The 23217-nt window shown below is 42.7% G+C and overlaps 1 long non-coding RNA gene across 2 annotated transcripts; it reads right to left on the bottom strand.

Moving 5' to 3' along the window:
• Positions 1–3516: 3516 nt before the first annotated feature.
• On the bottom strand, positions 3517–22347 carry LOC310676015. Of its 2 annotated transcripts, XR_014510353.1 has the most exons (4): positions 22288–22347; positions 19559–19674; positions 7967–7994; positions 3517–3578 (listed from the first exon to the last, which is right to left on the bottom strand). It is a non-coding gene; the product is annotated as an uncharacterized lncRNA (long non-coding RNA). The 2 variants fall into 2 exon arrangements; XR_014510354.1 differs by lacking the exon at positions 22288–22347 and having other exon boundaries at positions 19559–19718.
• Positions 22348–23217: the final 870 nt, after the last annotated feature.

Below are 23217 nucleotides of genomic sequence, written 5' to 3'. Positions count from 1 at the left end.
CCTGTAAACATCAGTTCAATTGATTTCAAAATTTATCTTGCTCTGGGCTTCAATTCTCTGGGGGTGTTTCCTGGAACTGCTTCCATCCATCCATTCATTCATAGAACACTGATTTCTACTGACATTACAGAGGGAGATAGTGGAGGGGAATTTTGAATTCTTCACTTTGCCTTCAGCCTACAGGTGCAACAAGTGCAGTTTGTGAGTGGGAAGCATAATTTTTAAGGATAAGCAGGAGAGTCCTAATATCTTACAGGCCAGAATGGTGCCTACTTGACAGGCTCAGCAGGGGGGGAAAGTGTTTGAAAACCATAAAATCCATGAAGAAATCTTTGGGATTTTTTTTTTTAACGTAAATGGGGAAAGTTCCTAAAATCAACATTCCACTGTTATAATACTGACATTTTGATCTTTTAAAACTTAGAAATTTAAACCTGAGAATCTTCACTATCTATATCATGCCAGTTTTGATTTATGTATTTTTGTTACCTTTGGGAGCCTTTATATTAAATGTGACAGTTGTAAATTCATATTGTAAAAAATTAGGACAAGTTATGAACCCGCATCGTTTAGTCTGTGTTTGGTCTATTGCTAAAGAAATCATCTCAATTTGCATCTGTAAGCATTACTACCTCTCAAGAAGAAGGAATAAACTGGGATCAAGGTAGGCTTCTAGTGCTGCAGAGAAAGAAGCCTAAGGCCACATTGATAAAACAAGAACCTTTGTGTTGGCAATAACTTGGCACAAGCAAGCTTACAGCCTGTACAGAAACGTGTGTATGTGTGTATATGCAGGCATGTATGCAGCAAATAGATTTTGTGCAATGAAGAACAAGTATTAGATAATGACTCTGTGGATTACTTAATATTTATAAGTGGTTATAAATAATGGATGATTCTACTTCAGTTTAAAGCCAGTAGTGTACTCTGTAATTTAAAGCTTCAACCCAAAAGTGTTTATTAAAGTTCAGGAAGCCTCACTCATTCTCTTACTCTGAAATAAAATGTAACTTATTAAAAATTAAGAAAATCTTTTAGGAGCCATTAGGGGCACTACAGTAAATAAAATCCCAATTGCCTAGTATCAGCCATTTGCTTTTGGCAGTGCATTACTTCTGATGGCATGACAGGGTATTCCAACCTGACCTGCAAATTAGAAGTATGGCGTGGCACAGCATGGAAGGCTTTCCCTCTTTGTAAAGATGGTCCTGAGAGCATTTCTCCAGCCTCTTTTGATTAGAGACATCACTAAAGTTAATTATGACCTGTTTTGGGATAAGAAATCATCCAGCTTGTAACTGTTGGATGTATTTTAAATTGAGCGTCATTTCTCCCCGAGGTTCTTCCCTGGCTCAGAATGTAAAATTAAATTCTGCTCATGCAAAGTCAGCATTCTGGTCTGCATTGCAATAACATTCACAAGTGCACTTTGATGTTAGCTAATTACTCTCTATGAAACTCTCATCAAAATAAGATTTTGGTGAACAGTTTCTTTGGTGCATGTGCAGACATTCTTCAGTGCTAACTCTAATACTCTCACCAAATATTTTACTGATTTTTTTAAAATTAGTTTTTATTAAAGTTTTATTAAAGTATTAAAACAAACAAATAAAAAAGGAAAGTACATACAGTGTCTCCTTTTTCGATTCATAGTCTTTTTCACAGTTTGTTTGAATTTGGTATGAAATACATCTTGCGGTTGGGGAAAAAGTGAGGGGAAAGAGAGGGAGAGAGATTGTGGGTAATGTTCTTTGGTTGTTGTTTTTTTGCATAATGTTAGTGTAGGGTTTTGTGTCAGCATCATATTTCCAAGTCTCATATATATATATATATATATATATATATATATATATATATAATTTTTATTGGCATTGTGAGAGATTAGGTGGTCCAGAATTTGGTTGAGTTGTGTTCAGTTGGTTGCGATGTAGTGAACTATGCAGCCACCAGACCACCTAATGAAGCAACCTTTGGTTTGGTGAATGTATTGTTGTGAGTTTGGGGAAGGGGTAGGCTATATGCTTGAGTCTCTTCTAATTTCTGGATCCAACAAGAATCCAATTGCTAGAATAGGGAGACATGTTTCTTGGTAATGGCTCCCTGAGTATGGGGCATTAAGAGTCCCCTCCCTCAACTATCAGTTAGAAAGACAAAAGATAGAGTTGAGGTGTATAAGCTAGAAACAGGAAGTAGGCTGGGCAGCTAAGCAGCAGAGCCATGTCTGATTTCTGCTGGAATTCAAGGCTATGCCTATGGGAGAAGCAAGACCCTCTTGGGGTATTAATGCTGTGAACCCCTTCATCGTAGGCTCAGGGTGTAGATATATATGTAAATAAACCATATATCATAAAAACACCACAGTCTCTGCTGTCCTTGTTCTGAGGAAGCCAAACCCTAGGTAAGCACTGGAACCCCTGGAATATTGCACCGCTTGGAAACTGCAGTGTCGTGCAGCAGTATTTTCTCTATTTGCATCATCCTCTTAATTCATGGTTGTCAGGGTTGAGGAGTCAGTGACTCTCCAGATGTTGTTGGACTCCAACTCCCATCAGCCCCAGCCAGCATGATGAAAGTTGTAGTCCAACTTCTAGGCAATCAGTTTCCACATCCCTCATTCTTGCAAATGTTTTACTTGGTTGCTGTCCTCTATTTCAAATTTAAAATCCTTTTTTCTTTCTGGGGTACGTTTGTTTTGGCATGGTAAATTCCAATGGCACTCTTAACCATGGCTTGTGCTAGGAATTATAATTCCCAAGAGACAGTGCGAGATTCTACGATTCTATGAAGGTCTTTAAGCAGAGGCTTGACAACCATATGTCAGGAGTGCTCTGATGGTGTTTCCTGCTTGGCAGGGGGTTGGACTCGATGGCCCTTGTGGTCTCTTCCAACTCTATGATTCTAAAGTGCAGCATCCAACACAAGCACCAACCTAACGGGCCTAGAGAGGACTTGCAGAAAGACCATGAATAATGAATATGTTTGGACCCTGATTGATGTTTATGAAGCCCCTGAATTTGGTTGCTTTATTTCATTTTACATGGTTTTATATTGTTTTCATGGGTATTGTTTTTATATAGTACCTAGTGTACACTTCTTAGAAATATCCAGCAGTGTAGAAATGCTATGACTGATTAAGCAAGTTCAAGGTAAAGGTAAAGGGAGCCCTGACCATTAGGTCCAGTCGTGGCCGACTCTGGGGTCCCTCGCTTTATTGGCCGAGGGAGCCGGCGTACAGCTTCCAGGTCATGTGGCCAGCATGACCAAGCTGCTTCTGGTGAACCAGAGCAGTGCACGGAAATGCTGTTTACCTTCCTGCCAGAGCGGTACCTATTTATCTACTTGCACTTTGACGTGCTTTCGAACTGCTGGGTTGGCAGGAGCAGGGACCGAGCAACGGGAGCTCACCCTGTTGTGGGGGTTCGAACCGCTTTGGTATGGGTGGCTCAGTGGCAGCAGAAGAGCTATCAGGCGATTGTCCAAAAAAAGCTCAACAACATTTTGTGTCCGGATTTTTACCTCTTGAAATATGTCAACCACCCATTCTGCTTCTGTTGTTGATGATAATTGTAGATTTCTCCCTAAAAGGCAGAATATAAAACACATAAATAAATGCAGCACATATATACATAATGACAAGGCACACCAACCTACTGGACCTGGACCCTGGGGGGAAAATAGGTTCTAAGGGGTTTTCCCTACATATTTGATTCAGGATTTCACGTGTTTTCCTCTTTCTTCATAAAAAGTCATCAGGGATATTCACTTCATTGACTTGTATGGAGAACCAGACAGGAGATCCATTTATGGGAAGGGACAGAACTGCAGATACCATGCATATTTTGTGGCCGTGTTGTGTGCCCACCTTCTCATGTTGAGAAGTGACAGTCTATAATTTGATATTGCCTTTCTTTTTTCTTTTTTTGAATGATAAAAAATGGTTTTTTAAAAATGACTACGTTTTGTATTTCCCATTCAATGCACTGATTCACCTTGCAGATTTCCAGACTACCCTGGAATTGATTTGTTAGATGTGTGTAGATGGGATTGTTATACATTTTTAAATTGTAACATTGAACTCTCTAAATCCTCCTCTGATATGCCTAGGGTTCGACTGATTTGAGGTGGATAATCTGGGATAGCTCTCTCCCTTTGATTGTTCTGAAGTACAGATCAGAAATATACAAAGTAATGTGTCAATGAGAGCTTTCTGATATGAGCAGAACTATATAGTGAAATATCTCCATCTGGCTTTTAAGTTATAAAGCTACTGATAAGACCGTTTGGCAAATGCTTGACGAAGAGCTCTGAATTTCACTCTGCACCAGTTTATTTGAATAGTAAGGACAAAGGAATATTTATCTTGTCAAGTACCATAAATAAACCCATTAAAGTCATATATCTCTGTGGAATAATAAAGCGGGATGGTACAGTAAATATATTAGTTCTGCTCCATTTTGTATTGTGGTGTTTCCTTTAACAAACTACAGCATTCTTGTTTCTATCAGAAATATCCACTGAATTGAAAATTGCTGTTGTTGGAGATGTCTTGCTCATTATATTGTGTTATATATATATATATTTACATACAATATATTATATTGTAATATATATATATATATGTGTGTGTGTGTGTTTGTGTGTGTGTGTGTTTTCTTAGTGTTTGGAAGGCTGGGATTTTCTTGTAATACTTTTTTGTAATTAAAATATCAGTCCTGTACAAGAGCAAATATGATATACGATGCAAACACAATGGCACAGTATTCATGCACAGTGAATTAGAAAAGTGCTGCAAAGAAAGTCAGACCCTGTCCAACTAGCCCACTGTTCTTCATTCTGACTGGCAGCAGGCAGAGGTACAGTGGTACCTCGGATTAAGAACTTAATTCGTTCCAGAGGTCCGTTCTTAACCTGAAACTGTTCTTAACTTCAGGTACCACTTTAGCTAATGGGGCCTCCCGCTGCCGCCGTGCCACCACCGCACAATTTCTGTTCTCATCCTGAAGCAAAGTTCTTAACCTGAGGTACTATTTCTGGGTTAGCAGAGTCTGTAACCTGAAGCGTCTGTAACCCGAGGTACCACTGTATTCCCTGTCACTGATCTCCTTAGTTGAAGATGCCAAAAATTCAACCTTGGACCTTGAAGCATGAATAGTTTTTTCTCATCCCCTTTATGACCAGACGTCCCTATAGTCCAGGTATGGAAAGCCTGTGGCTCTCCAGATGGTGTTGGGCTACAAATGACATCATTCCTGAACAATAGAGTGGAATGGAATGGGCTTGGAGTCCATAAATTTCTGGAGGTTCCCTATCTCTGCCTATAGTTCGTGGGTTATAACTTCTCCTAGCGCACAAATAGATGTGCATTGCCCATTTATCGAACCACCCTGAGATCTACAGGTATAGGGCAGCATATAAATTTAATAATAATAAAGAAAGAATAAGTACAACTCTGCCTTCAGGTATGGCCTCCTTCGAATTCCTGGAACTAAGACTTGCTGCAGGCATCTACTTTAGGAGCATAGCCAGAGAGCTGTGTAGAGCACACAGATGGATGGACGTGTCCTTTTCTGTTCCAATTTCTCTTTTTTTCCAATTGTAAGTTTAGTTCTCTACATTTCCATGTCAGTTTGCACTGTTTAAAAGAGTCCTCCTTAAATTCAGCAGAATTTTAGTGCGAATTTCTCCTAATAGGCACATCCTTGTATGCAATTTTGCCTAATATACACATTTTTCCTTATATCTGTATGCTACTTTCATTCATATATGCATTTTAATGCACCCTTTACCCTAGTGTATGTGTTTTGTACACATTACTTGGCTGGAGAACCGCATTGCAAAATTCAGAGAATAGCAGATTTCAAAGGGTGTCTGTGTTTCGGGTCTTCATATTGCTTTGGAAAGTGACAATTAGGTAGATTTGCCTACAAATGCCCTGATCATGCTTAAACCTGCACCAAATTGTACAGATCCATCACTTGAAGGCCTTAAGCTGAAGAAGTCAGAATGCAAACATTTGTTGGCTGGAAGCAATCCATCCTCGCTTTTGGTTTCTTGGAAACATTGATTGGTGTAAGTGTAGGTCGATAGAGGCTTTTGTGTTTGCATTCAAACATTAATCAATCACATTTTATTAAAAATTTAAAATCATAAGTGAGACACGAAAGCTTGGAAAACATTTGGGGTCTGCTGTACAAGGGAATGAATAACACATTTAATACCAAAACCACACTTATTAGGAAAACAGAATGCAATATTATGGCTGTTTTACTATCACAGTTTTAAATACCAGTAATATTTAGTTATGATAATAAGGTAGCAAAAAGGCTTACTGCCAGGGAAGGTTGCCAGGCCCAGACTCTGAGAACATTGCTGTATGTGACTTTCCATACCATATTGTTGCTATTGAGCAAAAGGTCAGTAAGCAAACAATGCATATATTGTATTTGGTTCAAAATGTGGACTCCATTTATCAAATGTCATGTTGCTGTAAATGTGGACACCCAAACACAGTGAATACTTTCCATTCTGTCTTTCATTGGCCGACAAAGGAAATTAGTATAGATTGACTACATATCCCCAAGGGGGGGGGGGGGGTTGTTTGAATTGTTTCTTTCTTGTGTGGTGTAACAATCAAAGTAGTAACTAGAATAGACAGTGTAGAGCCTGCAACCGATTTTCCACAAGCACCCCTTTTGTGCACCTTAGTTTCTCTATGTGTGATATGCAAATATGACAACTGTTTTATGGAGTGCCAAGCATTTTACAGTGCAGAGGTAAAGCCTTTCCCTTGTTGAAGCTGTTATCGAGGGGTTTTAATGGAGATGCAGAACTTCCAGGCTGATCAATGACAGTGACAGCTAAAGTAAAAATGGATGAATCAAAGTGACATTACAAGGAACAGAAAACCAAGGAGGCAGGTAGCAATAGATTAGATCTATAGGCATGGAAAGATGGGCATCTAGGAGAGGCAGATAAGAAGACAGAACATAAATTCAAAGGCTCAGTGAGGGATTAGTAAATTGAAGGGCTGCTGGGGTACATACAATAACCCTTTTATTAGGATTTCCATTGACACCTGGAATAATGGATGACTGAACCAAATAGTGGGATGAAAACACCAGAGAGGGAAAAACACTTGTGCTATTCTCTGTCATAATCCTAAAGACTCCCTTAGAAGCCCAGTCTGAACTCTTACAAGTGATGGATTTAGTGGGACACTTCTTAAATCTATGCCATAGGCAACTAATACAGGGAAAAATCCATTGCTTTGAATCCTAAATGTGCTTTAGATCCAGGAAAGGATCCTGCTGGTGGAAGAAGGGTTGGGGTTTATTTTGCCAATTGCCCTTCTTCCCCATGTTTCCAAAGGCTTCCCCCACCAATTCTCTGGGGACACATTTTCAGGGGCTGCAGGGAGGGAGGAGAATTGCCAAAAGCTGGTTCCATTCCTTCAGCTAGTGGAAGCAATTTCAGGATCTCTAAAAGTCTCACAAGTTTTTCTAAGTGTTACGGGCCTATGATATAGGCTGAATCACACAAAGTTTCTGCATCGAAAGACAAATCTCATTTCAACATTTAGGTTGGTTTACACCAGGAATGGGGAATCTTTTTCAGCCAAAGGGCCATGTTTCTTCATAGACAACCTTTCAGGGACCAAGTGTCAGCAGTGGTTGGAGCTAGTGGCAAAAGTTGGTGGAGCAATGGATGTGATTGGAAAAGCCCAACTCACATTTCCCAAAACAAGGTAACTAACGGATGTTTATGTTGTGAATAGGTGTCAAAAGATGATCTGTACTGATTTCAGCATGTACTGTTGACAGCAACATACCTTGACTCACCTTCTGGAAGACTGGTTGGAAATCAAAACAGGCTGATGGAAAAAGAGAAATCATGGCTGTCATGGGCTCAGAGCGTTGTGTGAATAGGTTCACATTTATGCACTAAGTAAGTATTGTGCATTACTCACCATGTTATGCATTTCACGCATTTGATTCCTGTGCGAAAAGAAACAAGTTAAAGTAGCGGATATAATTATGGTTATATGTTCTGATGTGAAATGGTAATGGCAAGGGTAGAGTAGATGTGAGTCATTCTTTAGCAGCAGAATAAAGGGAAATGCAGATGACAGCTAATCTCACACATACATATTTACCACAAAACACTGTTGTTGTTTTTTAATAGAGAGAGGGAGAGGAATGTAACTACTATAACTCATGTCCAAAATAATCCCCTTTCAGGGGGGTAAAATTGCATGCTGCAATACAGACATAGCCTAAGTGGGATGGTAAGTGCTTGCCAAGAGAACTGAATAACCTTTGCTGTGGCTGCAGAAAAAGGGCAGACCTCAAAGACCAGAAGGGTTGGCCAGGGATTGCACCACACACAGAGAGAGCACAGTAGACCAAGAATTATTATGTTTTGTTGGATCATGTGCTTGCTAGATTTCAGAAAAACAGAGCCACACCCCATTCAGCCCATCGAGAGTATACCTGACACCAACTGCTGAACATTTGTATGTCTGCATTGGCCCAAAGAATATAAGACAAGCCTGCTGGATCAGGCAAATGGCCTATCTAGTCCAGTCCTGCAAACTGGACATGAACGCAATAGCACTCAGCCAACCAGCAATTCCCAGCAACTGTCGGGCCCTGAAGACTGGGTCAGCAGCAGAGTAAGCCGATCAGGTGCCTGGAGCAGTGCGCGCCCTGCGCCCAGGGGTGGAACAAGCCACCCGCGGGGTGGGGTGAGCTAGGGTAGGATACTCTGTGAGGCCTCCAAGGAGTCTGCCTGCCTCCACCCGCTCAGCTGCCCTACAATTGAGGGGGAGGCGGCAGGTGGATTGTTTGGGGGAGTGCGGAGCCTGCGTATGATGGCCTGGGATTCGGACTCGGATGCTGACCCTGAGGAATCCCAGCCTGCACAGGATTCCCCGCCTCCAGAACCAGCTGAGCTGGGGCTGGGGCATGAGCCTGAAGGGTCCTCACCTGTGCTGGATCCTCAGGTGCAGACATTTGCTGAGTCTGCTCTGGCTCCTGAAGTGATGGAGGACCCATTGCCTGCAGGTGCTCCACTCTCAGCCCCGGCAGAGGAAGCTGAGGTTGCCTCTGGGTCCGGTAACCCTCCAGCCTCTCCTGAGCTGCAGAAGGTCGGGGCAGAGAGGCTGAGGGAACTAAGTTCCCGCAGGAGGAGTGCTTGCCTCCAGGCCAGGAGAGGCGAGTCACCAGAGGATCGGGGCCGCCCTATGCCTCGAGGCAGATAAAAGCTGGTCAGCCCCAGCCCCAAGTTGCGGGAGCAACATTGTTGGTTGCTAGTTTCTGCTTGAGCTCCTGACCCGCCCTGGCTCCCTGCTTGCATGTCTGTTCCTGACTTCACCCGACTCCCTGCCCTGCACTCAGCTTCAGCTACTACAGACTGCCTCCATGTTGCGCCTTTGACCACGGACTGGACTTGCACATCGCCTCTCGGGTAACCCATGGGGCCAGCACACTGCGGTTGCCCACCCACCATGTCACTCCCAGGAGAGACATGTGACTTGGGCATGCTGCAGGCCCCACAGTGAGTTACACCCAGCATTTCGTCACCCCTCTCACGGGTGACACCTGGGGCTACCCGCCCCCACCGCACTCGCTTTCCTCCGCCCCTGGACTGGGTTTGTGTTGAGGTAGTTTTGTTCTCACCAGTGTATAGCTCTTGGCTTGAGCCATGAATAGAGAGATCTATTAACCCCTTCCTTTGTAGCAGTGTTTCCCAACCAGCAGCAGCATCATAATCATAATCATCATGTGTAATACTCCTTCCATTCTACACAGAACAAACTCTTACCAAACAAAGGACCTTGTGTCAAAATCCAGAGATGGATTGTCTTTTGACAACAATGTGAAAGAGGAGAGACTGAAACAGATACTCCCCCTAATTCATTGTCTCACACAGAGCTGAGCATGAGCGAGAGATCCCTTTAAATTATTACACATGATAAACTGTTTTCCATTAAAAGGCAATGAAAGAAAACTGTACCTAACGTGGGGCGTAGGGGCAATGACACAGATAGCATTGCACAACATATACCAATCTGCTACTGAATCAGCAAGAGGCAATAATAATAAATGGGCTCAGGGGACTGAATTCAAAACATGCTTTATTTAGTCTTGCTCTAATGGGAATTAAGCCCCCAAATCAATGTGAACCCCTGTGCATAAAAATACTTATATTAATGAAATTAACATACAAAAATGCATTATATAAAGGAAAATTGCTTTGGAAAAAAAATGTATATTAAGGAAAATCGCAGACAAACATGTATGTATTAGGGGAAATTTGCATTAAAATGTTGGTGAATTTTCATGAGGGCTAACAAAAATAATTCCCATACTGATGTGGAAATGTGAAGAACTGAACTGAAGTCAGGAAAAATGAGAAACCAAAACTGACAGATTTGCCTGTCCCTACAACAAGTGCAACTTACTCTGCCATTGCCATTGGTTTTATCAATATCCTGTTGATTTGCCACTGTTCTTTTAGTACCAGACATTATAGTTTTTTCATCTTGATTTTCAGGCTTCTAGAATCAACATACAAGCATATATGCATTATAAGTTTATTGTACTATATTATATTATTGTTTCTGGGACTCCCTCCCCATTTTTTCTTAATGCTCATTATCATTCTCTCAGCAAATCTGACAGCAGAGAATAGCGGGACCTTCTTGGCTTTGCCACTCTGGTTATGGAATTCCCTCCTGTCAGAGATACACTTGTCCCCGTTGTTGATGCCTTTCTGACATCTGTTAAAGACATATCTGTTTTATATGGTCTTTGGGGACTCAAGACATGTTTGGCCAGTTTCTATCTGTGTCAGCTTCTGTATTGCTGCTGTTTTGTAACTGAATTGTGTGTTAGATCGTTTTATGATTTCAATATTGATTTTATGTGCTATTTTGTTGCATTCCTTGTAGACCATCCTGAGAATTTTGGTTGAAGGGCAGCTCATCAAGACCCTCTTGGCTCCCCCCATACCAAAATTAATAGCTGCTCTGCAGTCTTTGTGTTTGGACAGGGACAGCTTTTGATTTCTAGAATAATTTTAAATATGAGCATAGCCATATTTATGAATTTATGATGATGTGAGCACAGACTAGGGTAGAGAAGCATGTTTGTTTACTTTAGGGGTAACTTGGATTTCTATAAAATCCCAAGGCTATATGGCTGTCAGAGGTGGTACCAAAAGGAACGGCAGGTCACTAAGGAACTGCCAGAAATTTACAGTCAAACCTCACATTCCAAATTAAGAAGCATTGTTAAGATTAGAGATAAGGGACAAAGGAGAAATCAGAAAGAAGGAAAGAGAGAAAGAGAGAAAGAGAGAAAGAGAGAAAGAGAGAAAGAGAGAAAGAGAGAAAGAAAGAGAGAAAGAAAGAAAGAAAGAAAGAAAGAAAGAAAGAAAGAATATCTCTAGATTAGATACTCTTGAAGAAGTCTCATCCATGGTGTTCAGTAAATGAAGACTGGATGACAAACTTGACATGCCCAAATGTTTATCCCTGTGGGATCAAAGGAGGGAGTGGACAGAGGGAACAAAATTCACTAATTAGATGTAACCAGAGGAAGCTTCATGTTCCTTTCTATCCAAGAACACCTGTGGAGATGGGCTACTGACACTTTTCCAACCCAGGGTGATGTGAACTGGGAGAGAGTTCCTTACTGCAAACCATACAGGCAGTGACCGTTTTAGGCACATCTGATACTTGAGCATCGTACCAAACTTGGTAGTGACCTGAAAACGTCACTAAAACATCACAAAAAAGGACAAGGTGAGGGGTGGAACAGGGTCGTTGCAGACTTTAACAATGGTATTTCAAATATATGTGATTTCACTAAAACACATGGTGCCTTGGAATGTGTAAACTGGGAGTTGCCTGTATTGCTTTGGAAAATGTTGGAGGGGCAGAAGGAGAAATGCTGTATTAGATTGTGATGCTTGAATACTTTGCATTGTCAACTTCCTGTTCTGTAGATTGTGCCTATATCAGTGTGGGGGTGTTTATAAGTTCCTTAATGTGCACTTGTGCTCCCCAAAATTCTTTGGAAGAACTCCATCTCATATCTAATCAAATTGGGCCACTGAGAAGACACCCTGTGATGCTTTAGGGAAATCCTGGAGTTGGACTGGATGCAGTGTGAGGGCACTGCTGAAGGGAACTAGGCAGGACAGCTTTAAAGCTTAAGTGGATTACATTTCTATATAACCCAGTTATGGGTCTGTGGATTCAAGAGAGTCCCCCCCCCCCCGGCTGCCTGCCTGTCATATAGTTCCCCTGACAGGCAGGGTTTATTAGCTTTTCCAACCCAGCTCTCTCAGCATCTTTCTTTTCCCCCTGATCACATCCCTCAGCTGCCTGTCTCAACTCTTCCGGTATCTCTGTGTTCCCTAGAGCCCGTCATCATTTAGCTGCACCAGCTGCCTGCATTGGCCTCCCTGCAACAAAGCCAAGCCCTTTCCTCTTCCCCAGTGCTTCCTACAACAACCACTGGACATTTTGCTTTGTTTCATCTCTGCTTGCAGCAAATCTCCTATAGTCACTAGTAAATGTTTCACATGGGTAAGCCCCCCAACTCAAAACTGCTGTGGTCCACATCAGAACGCTTCATGTTTGGAAGATTATCCCAGTTATGTGCTTCTGATGGTGACAGTGGCTTAGGGAGTTCTGAAAACCCCTTGAACATTAAGTAGGTGGATTTCCCAGTTCCTGAACTCTCAGTCAGTTCTGTTAAACTAACAGAAGCAATATATGCTAAGGCTTTCTACTGTGTAAAAGGTAAAGGGTAAAGGGACCCCTGACCATTAGGTCCAGTCGTGGCTGACTCTGGGGTTGCGGTGCTCATCTCACTTTATTGGCTGAGGGAGCCGGCGTACAGCTTTCCGGGTCATGTGGCCAGCATGACTAAGCCGCTTCTGGCGAATCAGAGCAGCACACTGAAACGCCATTTACCTTCCTGCCAGAGTGGTACCTATTTATCTACTTGCACTTTGATGTGCTTTCGAACTGCTAGGTTGGCAGGAGTTCTACTGTGTATGTGGTCATAAAATGGCTGATGTGCTAGAGATGAGTGAATCTGTTAATTTCATTTTTCCAATCTTAAATTCAGTTCTCCACATTTCCACAACATGTAATCATAGAACTGCAGAGTTGGAAAGGACACTGAGGGTCATCTAGTCTAAACTCTTGCAATGCAGGAATCTCAACTAAAGCATCCATGGCAGATGGCCACCCAACCTCTGTTTAAAAATCTCCAATGAAGGAGAGTCCACCATCTCCCAAGGGAGTCCATCCCACTGTCGAACTGCTCTTACTGTCAGAAAGTTCTTCCAGATGCAAAGTTGGACTCTCCTTTATTGTAACTTGAAGCCATTGGTTCAGGTCCTATCCTCTGGAGCAGAAGAAAACAAGTTTTGTGATTATTTTTTTTTAATCTTCATTAAAATTCACCAGCATTTTAATGTGAATTTCTCATAATATAAACATTTTCATAAAGCAATTTCCCACAAGAGAATGTATTTCTGTATGTTATTTTCACTGATATGTGCATTTTGTACACACTTTATCCTAGTATATGCCATTTTGTATTGCTTTGAAAAATTTGGAGAAATGTGAAATTTGAAGGATGGTTGTGTTTCATTTTGTGTATTATTTCAGAAAGTGCAAATTACATAGGCTCAGCTCTGAAAATCAGCTGATTTGAATTTCTCTCCCATCCCAGTTTCTTGTAGCCTTTTCTTCTTGGGGAACTATTGTAACATAAGAGGAGTAAGTTCATATTCCAGTCCACAAATCTGAAGAACAGCTGTCTCCTTTCTTTCTAAGGTTATACTGTACTTATGCCTGCTCTATTGTGCCTTTCAAGACCCAAGGCATGCCAGATTCCTATAGTTTTAGCAAGCAGACATTGCCACTTTTCTGGAGGAGGATGCCATATACCCAGTAGCAGCCGGTGGGATGGGTGGGGCTGTGTTCCTTTCCTGGCTTCCCAATGATGTCCATCACTGCTAGTTACTGAGAAGGAGGAGCAAGCCAGGGTGTGCAGCTTGGCAGGGTGCAAGCACAGCATTGGGAGCATTGCACTGGCTTGGCCACTGTGTGTGCACTGTGCTGAGCTCCCCACGGCCTTGCCCCTCTCCCATTAAAGTTCAGACAGACTATGGACAGTATCCACCTAGTGCATCAGTGCAAGAATTTATGCTTGCATAGTGGGATTTTCCAATTGTGCATACTCTGTGCCCTCTCCAGATTTGCTCTGGAGGGTTGGTGGAGCCCAAAACAGATATAGTGGGTGCACTGGGAGAGGAAAGTGGGAAAAGTCCCATGGTGCAAGCAAAAATCCTTCTATTGATGGGATGATTAATTAGCGCAGCATTGGATACAATCCTTAGAACCCCTCAGATCCATTGCCAACCCAGAACTTCCCCTGGTGACACCCCAGTGGTCCATTTTGGGGTCTTTTGCTGGCAGTATTATTGTCTCTGCCCTGCTTTCTGTGGCCTTTAGTTGGGCCTCTGTGGTGGTGGAGCTTGCCACCAGTAGAGGCCATTGGAGAGGGATGTCTCTAACCCACTCCAGCAGCATGGATCAGGGTTTAGGACTGCAGCCTAGTTTTCCATAATGTTTATGAAAGGCTGGCAAATTCTAGTAATCTCCCTGACTTTTTGGAAATAAAAAATGTAGATGTTACTCCTGTTTCAGTTTTGCTAAATATGGATAACAGAGAAAAGCACCCCAATGACCTTTCTGCACTTTACCATTTATAGTGGTGTATAGTCGATGTTTGATCTGACATTTTTCAGAGTGAATTTGTAGCTGATTGTCTGCTCCTTTGGTCACACATCACTGTTGTTAGAGAGGAAGTGCATGGCTTTCCTTTCCACCCTAATGGTGAGTTGTGCTCGAATTGAAAAAAAGTTCTGTCCCCTTATGTACTTGTGTTCCTCTAGCTAGTAAATGCCAGAATTTTGATCGCACACATGCAGATAGCCCTTTTGCAGGGTTAAAAAAGAATCCTACAGTTGGAAAGCACTCAGAGAGTCATATAGTCCACCCCCTTGCAAACAAGACTCACAACTGTGTCAAGTATTCTGGAATTCTATGCCTGTATGGAAGATTAGAACGGGAACTACATGTCTGTCTGAGCTATGACAAACCTAGTTATTGTGATGGAATTTTGTCTGCAGCTAATGACTTCTGTCATGGGCAGTACTTTGACCCATGCCGTCATCTCTGTCTGCCATATCCCTCATCTGAACTGAGCTCACAAGCTGACAGTTCACACTGGCCAGAAGGAAATGGTGCACAACAGATATCTCCTAAACCACATCCACCAACCCCCTTCACACAGAAAGTGTGCAGCACTTGTGCACATGCCACACAGATGAACATAGTGAGGATCTTTCACAAAAGTCAGTTTTTTTGTATTGGAGAAAATCCTTTTCTTTCTAGTATATTATTCAGGTATATTATCTGAATCATGATGACATCATGTGGTCACATGCCAAAAAAATCCAGCAACTAGACCACAATGAATGCGAAGTGAAGAACAGAAACTTTCCAGAAATGGAAAGATAAGGAAGTGCCAAGTGTTCATCAGTGGATATTAAGAAATGAAGTTATAGCAATTAATGGGGAATTTCATTCCACTCCAACTCAAACTTTCCATGGAAATGGCATACAGTAGGTTCCAGACTATTGAACTGTCTTGTTGCTCTTTGTCCACTAAACAGAAGGAAAAGCACTCCTATTGAATTTGACGGGGCATACTACTATGTAAGTGAGGTTAGGACTGCAGCCTAAATCCTATATAACTGCTGTCCATTTTTAGTTCTTGTGCTGAAGATTTATTCATTTCTAATATGCTGATCGAAAGGTTGGCGGTTCGAATCCCCGTGGTGGGGTGCGCTCCCGTCGTTCGGTCCCAGCGCCTGCCAACCTAGCAGTTCGAAAGCACCTTCGGGTGCAAGTAGATAAATAGGGACCGCTTACCAGCAGGAAGGTAAACGGCGTTCCGTGTGCTGCGCTGGCTCGCCAGATGCAGCTTGTCACTCTGGCCACGTGACCCGGAAGTGTCTGCGGACAGCGCTGGCTCCCGGCCTATAGAGTGAGATGAGCGCACAACCCTAGAGTCTGGCAAGACTGGCCCGTACGGGCAGGGGTACCTTTACCTTACTAATATTTATAGACCACTTTCCACTATAGATGGTCACAAAGCTGTTTACAGAACAAGCAATAAAAACAGTTCATTAGTCAAATAAGACGTTAAAACAAACCAAAACCACAGGTGAAAACCTAAGTTCCATAACTAGGTTTAATGTGTTGGAATCCATGTTTTACGTGCAGCTTTGCAAGCAACAATTAGTGTCTCCACAGCCTGGGAAGACAGAGCATGAAAGGAATCTGCCTAGAGATAAGGAGACCCAGCAACAGCTCAGTGATTGGCTGAGGTCCCTCATATCGGCAGCATGACCTATGACACAGGTGGTTGGTGTGATTAGTGTTGGAGTTGTTGTTGAGTTGCTGAGAGTGAAGAAGGCCTGTTGTAAATAGTAACTTGTAGATAAGACTTGTATGTTTAGTGCTGTATACAGTGGATGCTCAGGCTGCGAACGTGATCCGTGCGGGATGCACATTCGCAACCTGCATCTGCGCATGCGTGGGTTGCAATTTGGCACTTCTGCACATGCGCAAAGTGCAATTTAGTGCTTCTGCGCATGCACAACTGCTGAAACCCAAAAGTAACGGGTTTCGGCGGTCCGCAACCTGAAGCGGCTGTAACCCAAGGTATGACTGTATAATAAACTACAAGAATCAAGTTACTAGTCAACAGTCTTTGTTCCTGATCGTCATCCTGACTGGGCAATCTCAAGATTTGCCTAAGAAACACTGCAGTACTCTGCTATACTCTGCTAAGCTGTGCAACAGGTGAAAGCACTTCAGAAGTCCAAACAGCTTTCAAAAGTTTTAACTTTTACCTAAAATGCTGGCTTTGTCAAGCAGGAGGGAAGGGGCCTGACTGATCTTAGCTGGAAGGGAGTTCCACAGTCACACCCACAATAATGAATGCATAGCTCCTGGTGGATACCAACCATGCATTGGAGCCATGGGAGACTACTGTGTTATGTTCCCATTAGGTTATGCTAGCAGAATATTGTAGCCACGTAACTCTGGTGCTACATCAGTGCAACCCCACTGCCATTATGCTATTGCTAGTTCATGGATTTTGTTGTTATATGGTCTAACTGGACCATATAACTGTATTGTGAGATATATAGATGAATGGCTTACTGTTCTTTGAATTAGAACAGATTTCCCCTTTCCAGAGTGAAAAACATCTAAGATATGTTGCTAGATTAAAAACCAGGGAAGCTGGTGGCAAGTGCTTGTTATTTTTAACTGAGAGCTGTACTCAACATTACACAAAGAGACTGTGCAGGTCAAGGCAAATGACCCTTACATGTCCCTGCAGTGAGAACCAAATCAACCAAACTCGCGTTATGTGAGAATCAGCTGCCTCTTCAGTATCTGTGTATCAGTGTGTGTGTGTACCATACTTTCAGCATAAGAAAAATTCTGAACTCTTCCCATGAAATTTCAGCTCTGCCCTGATGGAATGAGGGCAGACATTAATGGATCAAAATCATGGCTTTGGAACATCTGAAATAGAGGTGCAGTTCCACATTGGGATGTGAGATTACTGTGCTAAAGTTTCCCCAAATATTTCCAGATGCATAAAAAGTCTACAGATGCAATTCAGGTGATTGAGAGAACATAGCTGCTCACTAGCTGTGATATTATTTCTCCCTAGTCTCAGCTGGTGTTGCTGCCAAGATGCTATTGTGAGACACTAAACTTTCCCAGATAACAGGTGTGCCTTTCCCCCTCCAGCTTTAAAAAATAACAACAGGCATTTTTAAAACCAGATTGCTCATAATGGGGAAAAAAATAGTGTCTGGGAGGAGTACTCTATTGCGCAAAGAAGGTCTACACACAAACACTTATTTCTGACAGTTTTCATTCTGATACTTTTTTTAACACGAAGTGGCTGTAGCTCAGTGACAGATCCCATGCTTTCCATGCAGCAAGTCCCAGATTCAGCCTTTGGCATCTCCAGTTGAAAGGATCCTTCCTTCCTTAATGTTAATAACTTATATACCACTTAATATAACGAAATTTCTAAGCGCTTCACACAATTTACAATCATCACGTCACCAGCAAAACATCAGTACGCAGTATCAAAAAGCACACTAAGAATCCAGTATATAATATTCTCCCTATTCTTCATGTGGACAAATCAGTTGAGATACAAACATGAATCATGCTTGAAATGTGCAGCCTGCACTGCAGGAGCAGCCAGTGTGAAGAGGTGGCAGTGAAGAGTTTGAAGAAGAGTTTGGATTTGATATCCCACTTTATCACTACCCAAAGGAGTCTCAAAGCGGTTAACATTCTCCTTTCCCTTCCTCCCCCACAACAAACATTCTGTAAGGTGAGTGGGTCTGAAAGACTTCAGAGAGAAGTGTGACTAGCCCAAGGTCACCCAACAGCTGCATGTGGAGGAGCGGAGACGCGAACCCGGTTCACCAGATTCCACTGCTCTTAACCACTACACCACACTGCAGCTCTGGTCTCCTAGCACCGGCACTGCTGCCACTAAACTGGGCCAGGGCACTGCAAGTGTGCTGGCAGAGACACCAGATGGGCTCCACTGGTGTGCCATTCTGCTGTGACCTCACTACCACTCTGTCTCATGCCACACCATCCCAGTAACGTGTAGCGATGTTGGTGCTGGGAAGCCAGGTCACTCCTGCCTACCAGTGAACTGACCGTTTCTTTGCTGGGCAGGCAAGCAAGTGTGAAGGGAAACAGAGCCCTCCTTCCTGTCACTCAGCCTTTTGACTACTAGTCTCCTGGAAGACAAATATTTGCCACCATCCTCCTTCCTTGATTTCATGCAAGAGGCATTGCTTCTTCCTTTTCTTGATCGTTTTGGTCTTTCTGGTGTGAGGCCAATTCCCCTATCCCTGAGGACAGGAAGGAAAATTGCACTGGGAGGCCAAAGTGACAAAGGGATGGAAGGCTGGACCTGGCTTATATATTTGTTCAGATGGCTCCCTGGTTTAGGGGAGAAGAGGTACCGGTATATGCCGACTATCAATATCTACACACGCTTTAGTTTGCATATTTCATAGGATGCAACTTTTCCCAGACAGGAAGAATGGGGTTTGGCTATCACAATGATCTGCAATTCCCTAGCATTTCATATGTACAAATGCCACATGTGACAAACTGCATTTGGGAGCTACTCCAAGTTTGAGGAAGGGCCAGTTCAGTGGTAGTTCACATGCTTGGCATGCAGAAGGTTCAATCCCTTGCATCTCCCGATGCTGCCAATCCGTGTAGACGGTCCTGAGCTAGATATCTCAGTATGCAGCAGCTCCCTGTGCTGTTATTCCTCACATGGAGAAATAGCATCCATGTCAGAATTTCGCAATGTGTGAAAGGCCTTTACTGAATTCATACCTTTTGAAAGTCACAGCGTGGTGTCAGTGAACCTGCCTCTGTGGCACACTCTGCTTTCCTGTCTTCTTCCCGGGTGGCTCTGCATCGTCCTCCTGAGGGGCTTGAAACTGAAGAAGCTGGAATAGATAGAAGCAGAACGGCAGCAGAAGTCAGAGCTTAGCCTTCTTGCCTCGAGGCTCCGTAGTCGATTGAGGTGCCATGTGACTGACTGACTCTGGTGAATTTACAATAGGGTAGATGTCTGGAGAGATAAGGACAACACTATTATATCTCCCTTGCAGCTTATCGCTGCCTAGAGTCATTCTAATAGTAAAACGTGTCATCGGTGCCAAACTGCAGGGGCCTGGATGTGAGAGATGCCGAGCTCCCTTAACGCTAGCTGATTAAATGGGTGCTGGGAATACTTGTAACTCTGGGCTGCTTGTTTCTTTCTTTCTGCAAGCACTGCATAAGGTTAGTCAGAAGATGGTGGCAAAGAGGACATTTGGGTTCAGAGGAAATCATAGGAATCCTAAGTACTAATTCCAGCCTTGGAGACATTAAATGCCAGTTACAGTGGTACCTCGGGTTGCAGACGCTTCAGGTTACAGACTCTGCTAACCCAGAAATAGTGCTTCAGGTTAAGAACTTTGCTTCAGGTTGAGAACAGAAATCGTGCTCCGGCGGCCCGGCGGCAGCAGGAGGCCCCATTAGCTAAAGTGGTGCTTCAGGTTAAGAACAGTTTCAGGTTAAGAACGGACCTCCAGAATGAATTAAGTATGTAACCAGAGGTACCACTGTACAATACTGAAATCGGTTAAAACAACTGATTAATTAAGCAGTTTACTTTTTCACTTAAAAAGACCCATGTTTCCCAATGTCATATATAGAAAGGTTATGTTTCTGTTTCCTAATGTCATATATAGAAATGTCATGTTTCTGATTATAACAGCTTTATCAACCATCAGCATGACACTGAACTGAGGCAGGACAATTTGTTTATGTACTTGTGTCCACTGTTTAAGTACTTAACCTGAGGTACCACTGTACTAGGAATCACAAATGGGGAGAGTGCTGTGATGCTTGGGTCCTGATTGTGGGTTTCCCATGAGCATCTGGTGAGCCACTTTAAGAACAGGGTGCTGAGCTAGATGGGCCATTGGCCTTAGGCAGCAGGGCTCTTCCTATGTCCTTATTTTCTTTGCGTTTCTATTACTGATGCTGGCTTTAAAACCTGGGAAAACGTTAGGTCAGTGGTAGTTTTTCATTGCCTGGCAAATAACTCCCCCAAAACAAAACAAAACATCCAATTTTTGAATTATTTTTCCCTTGAATCTACTTGGAGATCAAATGAGCCAGAATAATATTAGGGGTGTTCACATGTTACGTACATTCAACAAGTGCATCGTCTACACGTGTTGTACTTTAGCTGTCCGTTCCTACAGTTATTCACATGTGATGTTCAACAAGTGTACAGTCTATGTACCTTGATGCACAATAGTGTCTGACTTGTCCCAGGAGACTTTTCCTTCAGATATGTATTTTAAAGAGAATACACAGAATTAACTTTCATTACGCAAGTGATTGTGAGTCAGCCCTAGCTGACTCTTCTAAAACTTTTGCTGGGCTAGAATCCCTTTTGAATTTGACTGTGACAGCAATAGTGCAATTTATGGTTTTGCTTTCTTGGGGTGGTGGAGGAATTCCATGTACTGTAACTAGAGAGCTGCAGAGAGTCAGTGTAAATTCTAGGGTGCATTCATTCATTCATTCATTCATTACAAAAAAACCACTATTGTTCATTGCCAATGCAATTTCATGTTCTACACTAGCTGCAGCTTCTCAACCATCTTCAAGGGCAACCCCACAGAGAGGGGGATGCCACTCTATACAGCAACCAACTTTGAGGTTTCTAGTCTATGGATCCCTGTGGCTAGGCTATCCCTATCTAGGAACAGCCATAGCAGGTGAACCAGCCAAGCTATCAAAAGGCACTCTTTGGTGCAGAGGCCACCTGCACCTCCAACAACAGTGCTGGAACTAGGATCCCCCACAGACTGCACAACTGTTCTTTCAGAGGGAGTGCAACTCTGTCTAGGGCAGGCAACCTGCCTATTTGCTGGAAACAAGAACCATGTACTCTCACCCACTTAAAGGGGCTCTATCTTGTTGGGATTCAGTTTCAACTAATGGGCCCTCATCTAATCTGCTATTGCACTGAAGCAGTGGTCCAGGACTTGCACTAAGACATGTGTTTCTGGCAGAACAGCTCATATGATACACATTACAGAGGTGTTACTTTGAGGCCAGCTGCTCTGGAAGAATCTGCCACAATTATGGCACAATTTCTTATTGGCCAAATGCCCTGTGAAACAAAGCCATCTTCTGAACCTCCCAGTGCCATTTCAAAGTTTGTGTATGTGTTTGTTTGAACTTTCAATTTCCCCTGTGTTGTATTTGTAGAAAAGGTGGAAATGAAAAGTCAACTGGTTGTGACGTACTGGAATAGGAGCATAATGAGTAATGGATGTGCTCAGTGGATGATCTCACTTCCTCTTGCCCTGCACTTGGAGTTCATGAATCTGCATCAACAATCAGCATGTTCTCAGTCCTGTCTCCCACCCAGACACCCACAGTCTGAGAGTTTCAACAGAGAAGGGGATTCCAGGTATTTTTAAAATCCTTGGTATGACACCATCAAGCAGAGCAGAGTAGTTTTTGGCCCATTTATCATGATAGCAGCAACACACCCAGAACTGGCTGGATCCATGCTGTGTCTCCTAGTGCAGCCACAACCCTGCCCCTTTAGATAGGGTGTGATGATTCCAGTCCAAACACCATCAGTTTTCTGGAAATGGCAAGTGAGACACTTGTTGCCATGGTGATCCTTAATAGTTCTGACTCAGATGTGGGGTTGTCATGGAAACTGCATCTGTAGCTCCTGGGAGGTGGTGCAGGCTTCTTTCTTCCTTCCTTTCTTCCTTTTCTATCAGCAGAAAAAGGCTCTAAAGCCCCATCCTGTTTGCTACTTGCTGCACTGCAGTGACTAAGCTTTCAAGGCTGTTTCATTATTCACAGACTGAAGGATAGTCCCTTTTTGATCCTGCACTGAAGAAGCAGAATTGTTACTCAATGGCATAAATACTTTCCCTCCACATCAAGCTCATCACAGGCATATAATCTGCAAATTTATGCACCTCCAGTTCTCACTATTAATTTTATATAGTGTATTTTTTATATATGTCTATTTTTTAAATAAATTAATAATAAAATATAATAAAATAAAATGAAGCCTTCTTGCAGAAAGCAGATCACATTCTCTTTTTCCTTGGTTCATTCCTAACTATTTTACATGCAAATATATCTACATCTATGACTTCATGCAAACCTAGGGCTTACTTGGCATTGTTAAACTTGGTTGAAAACAAACCTGTAGTTAACTTTCTTTTCTGGGATCTTAACATATGCTACATAGATATTGGTTAAAATTACATTATTTCTCAGGCAGAAGAATTCAAGCTTTAGGAAGCCAGCATAATTTATGACAGAGTAAATAATGCCTGTGTAATTTACCCCTGTTCCAAACTCTGTTCAGGAGTGAGGCTACTGTGGGCAGATCTGATCTGAGCATGGCAGAGCAAAAATAAATCTTTAATACCGAGTTTGTCTTACACCACCTT

The sequence above is a fragment of the Podarcis tiliguerta genome (genome assembly GCF_965153285.1).
Source record: "Podarcis tiliguerta genome assembly, chromosome: 4".
NCBI lineage: Eukaryota > Metazoa > Chordata > Lepidosauria > Squamata > Lacertidae > Podarcis > Podarcis tiliguerta.
This window is presented reverse-complemented; position numbering and strand designations above follow the sequence as displayed.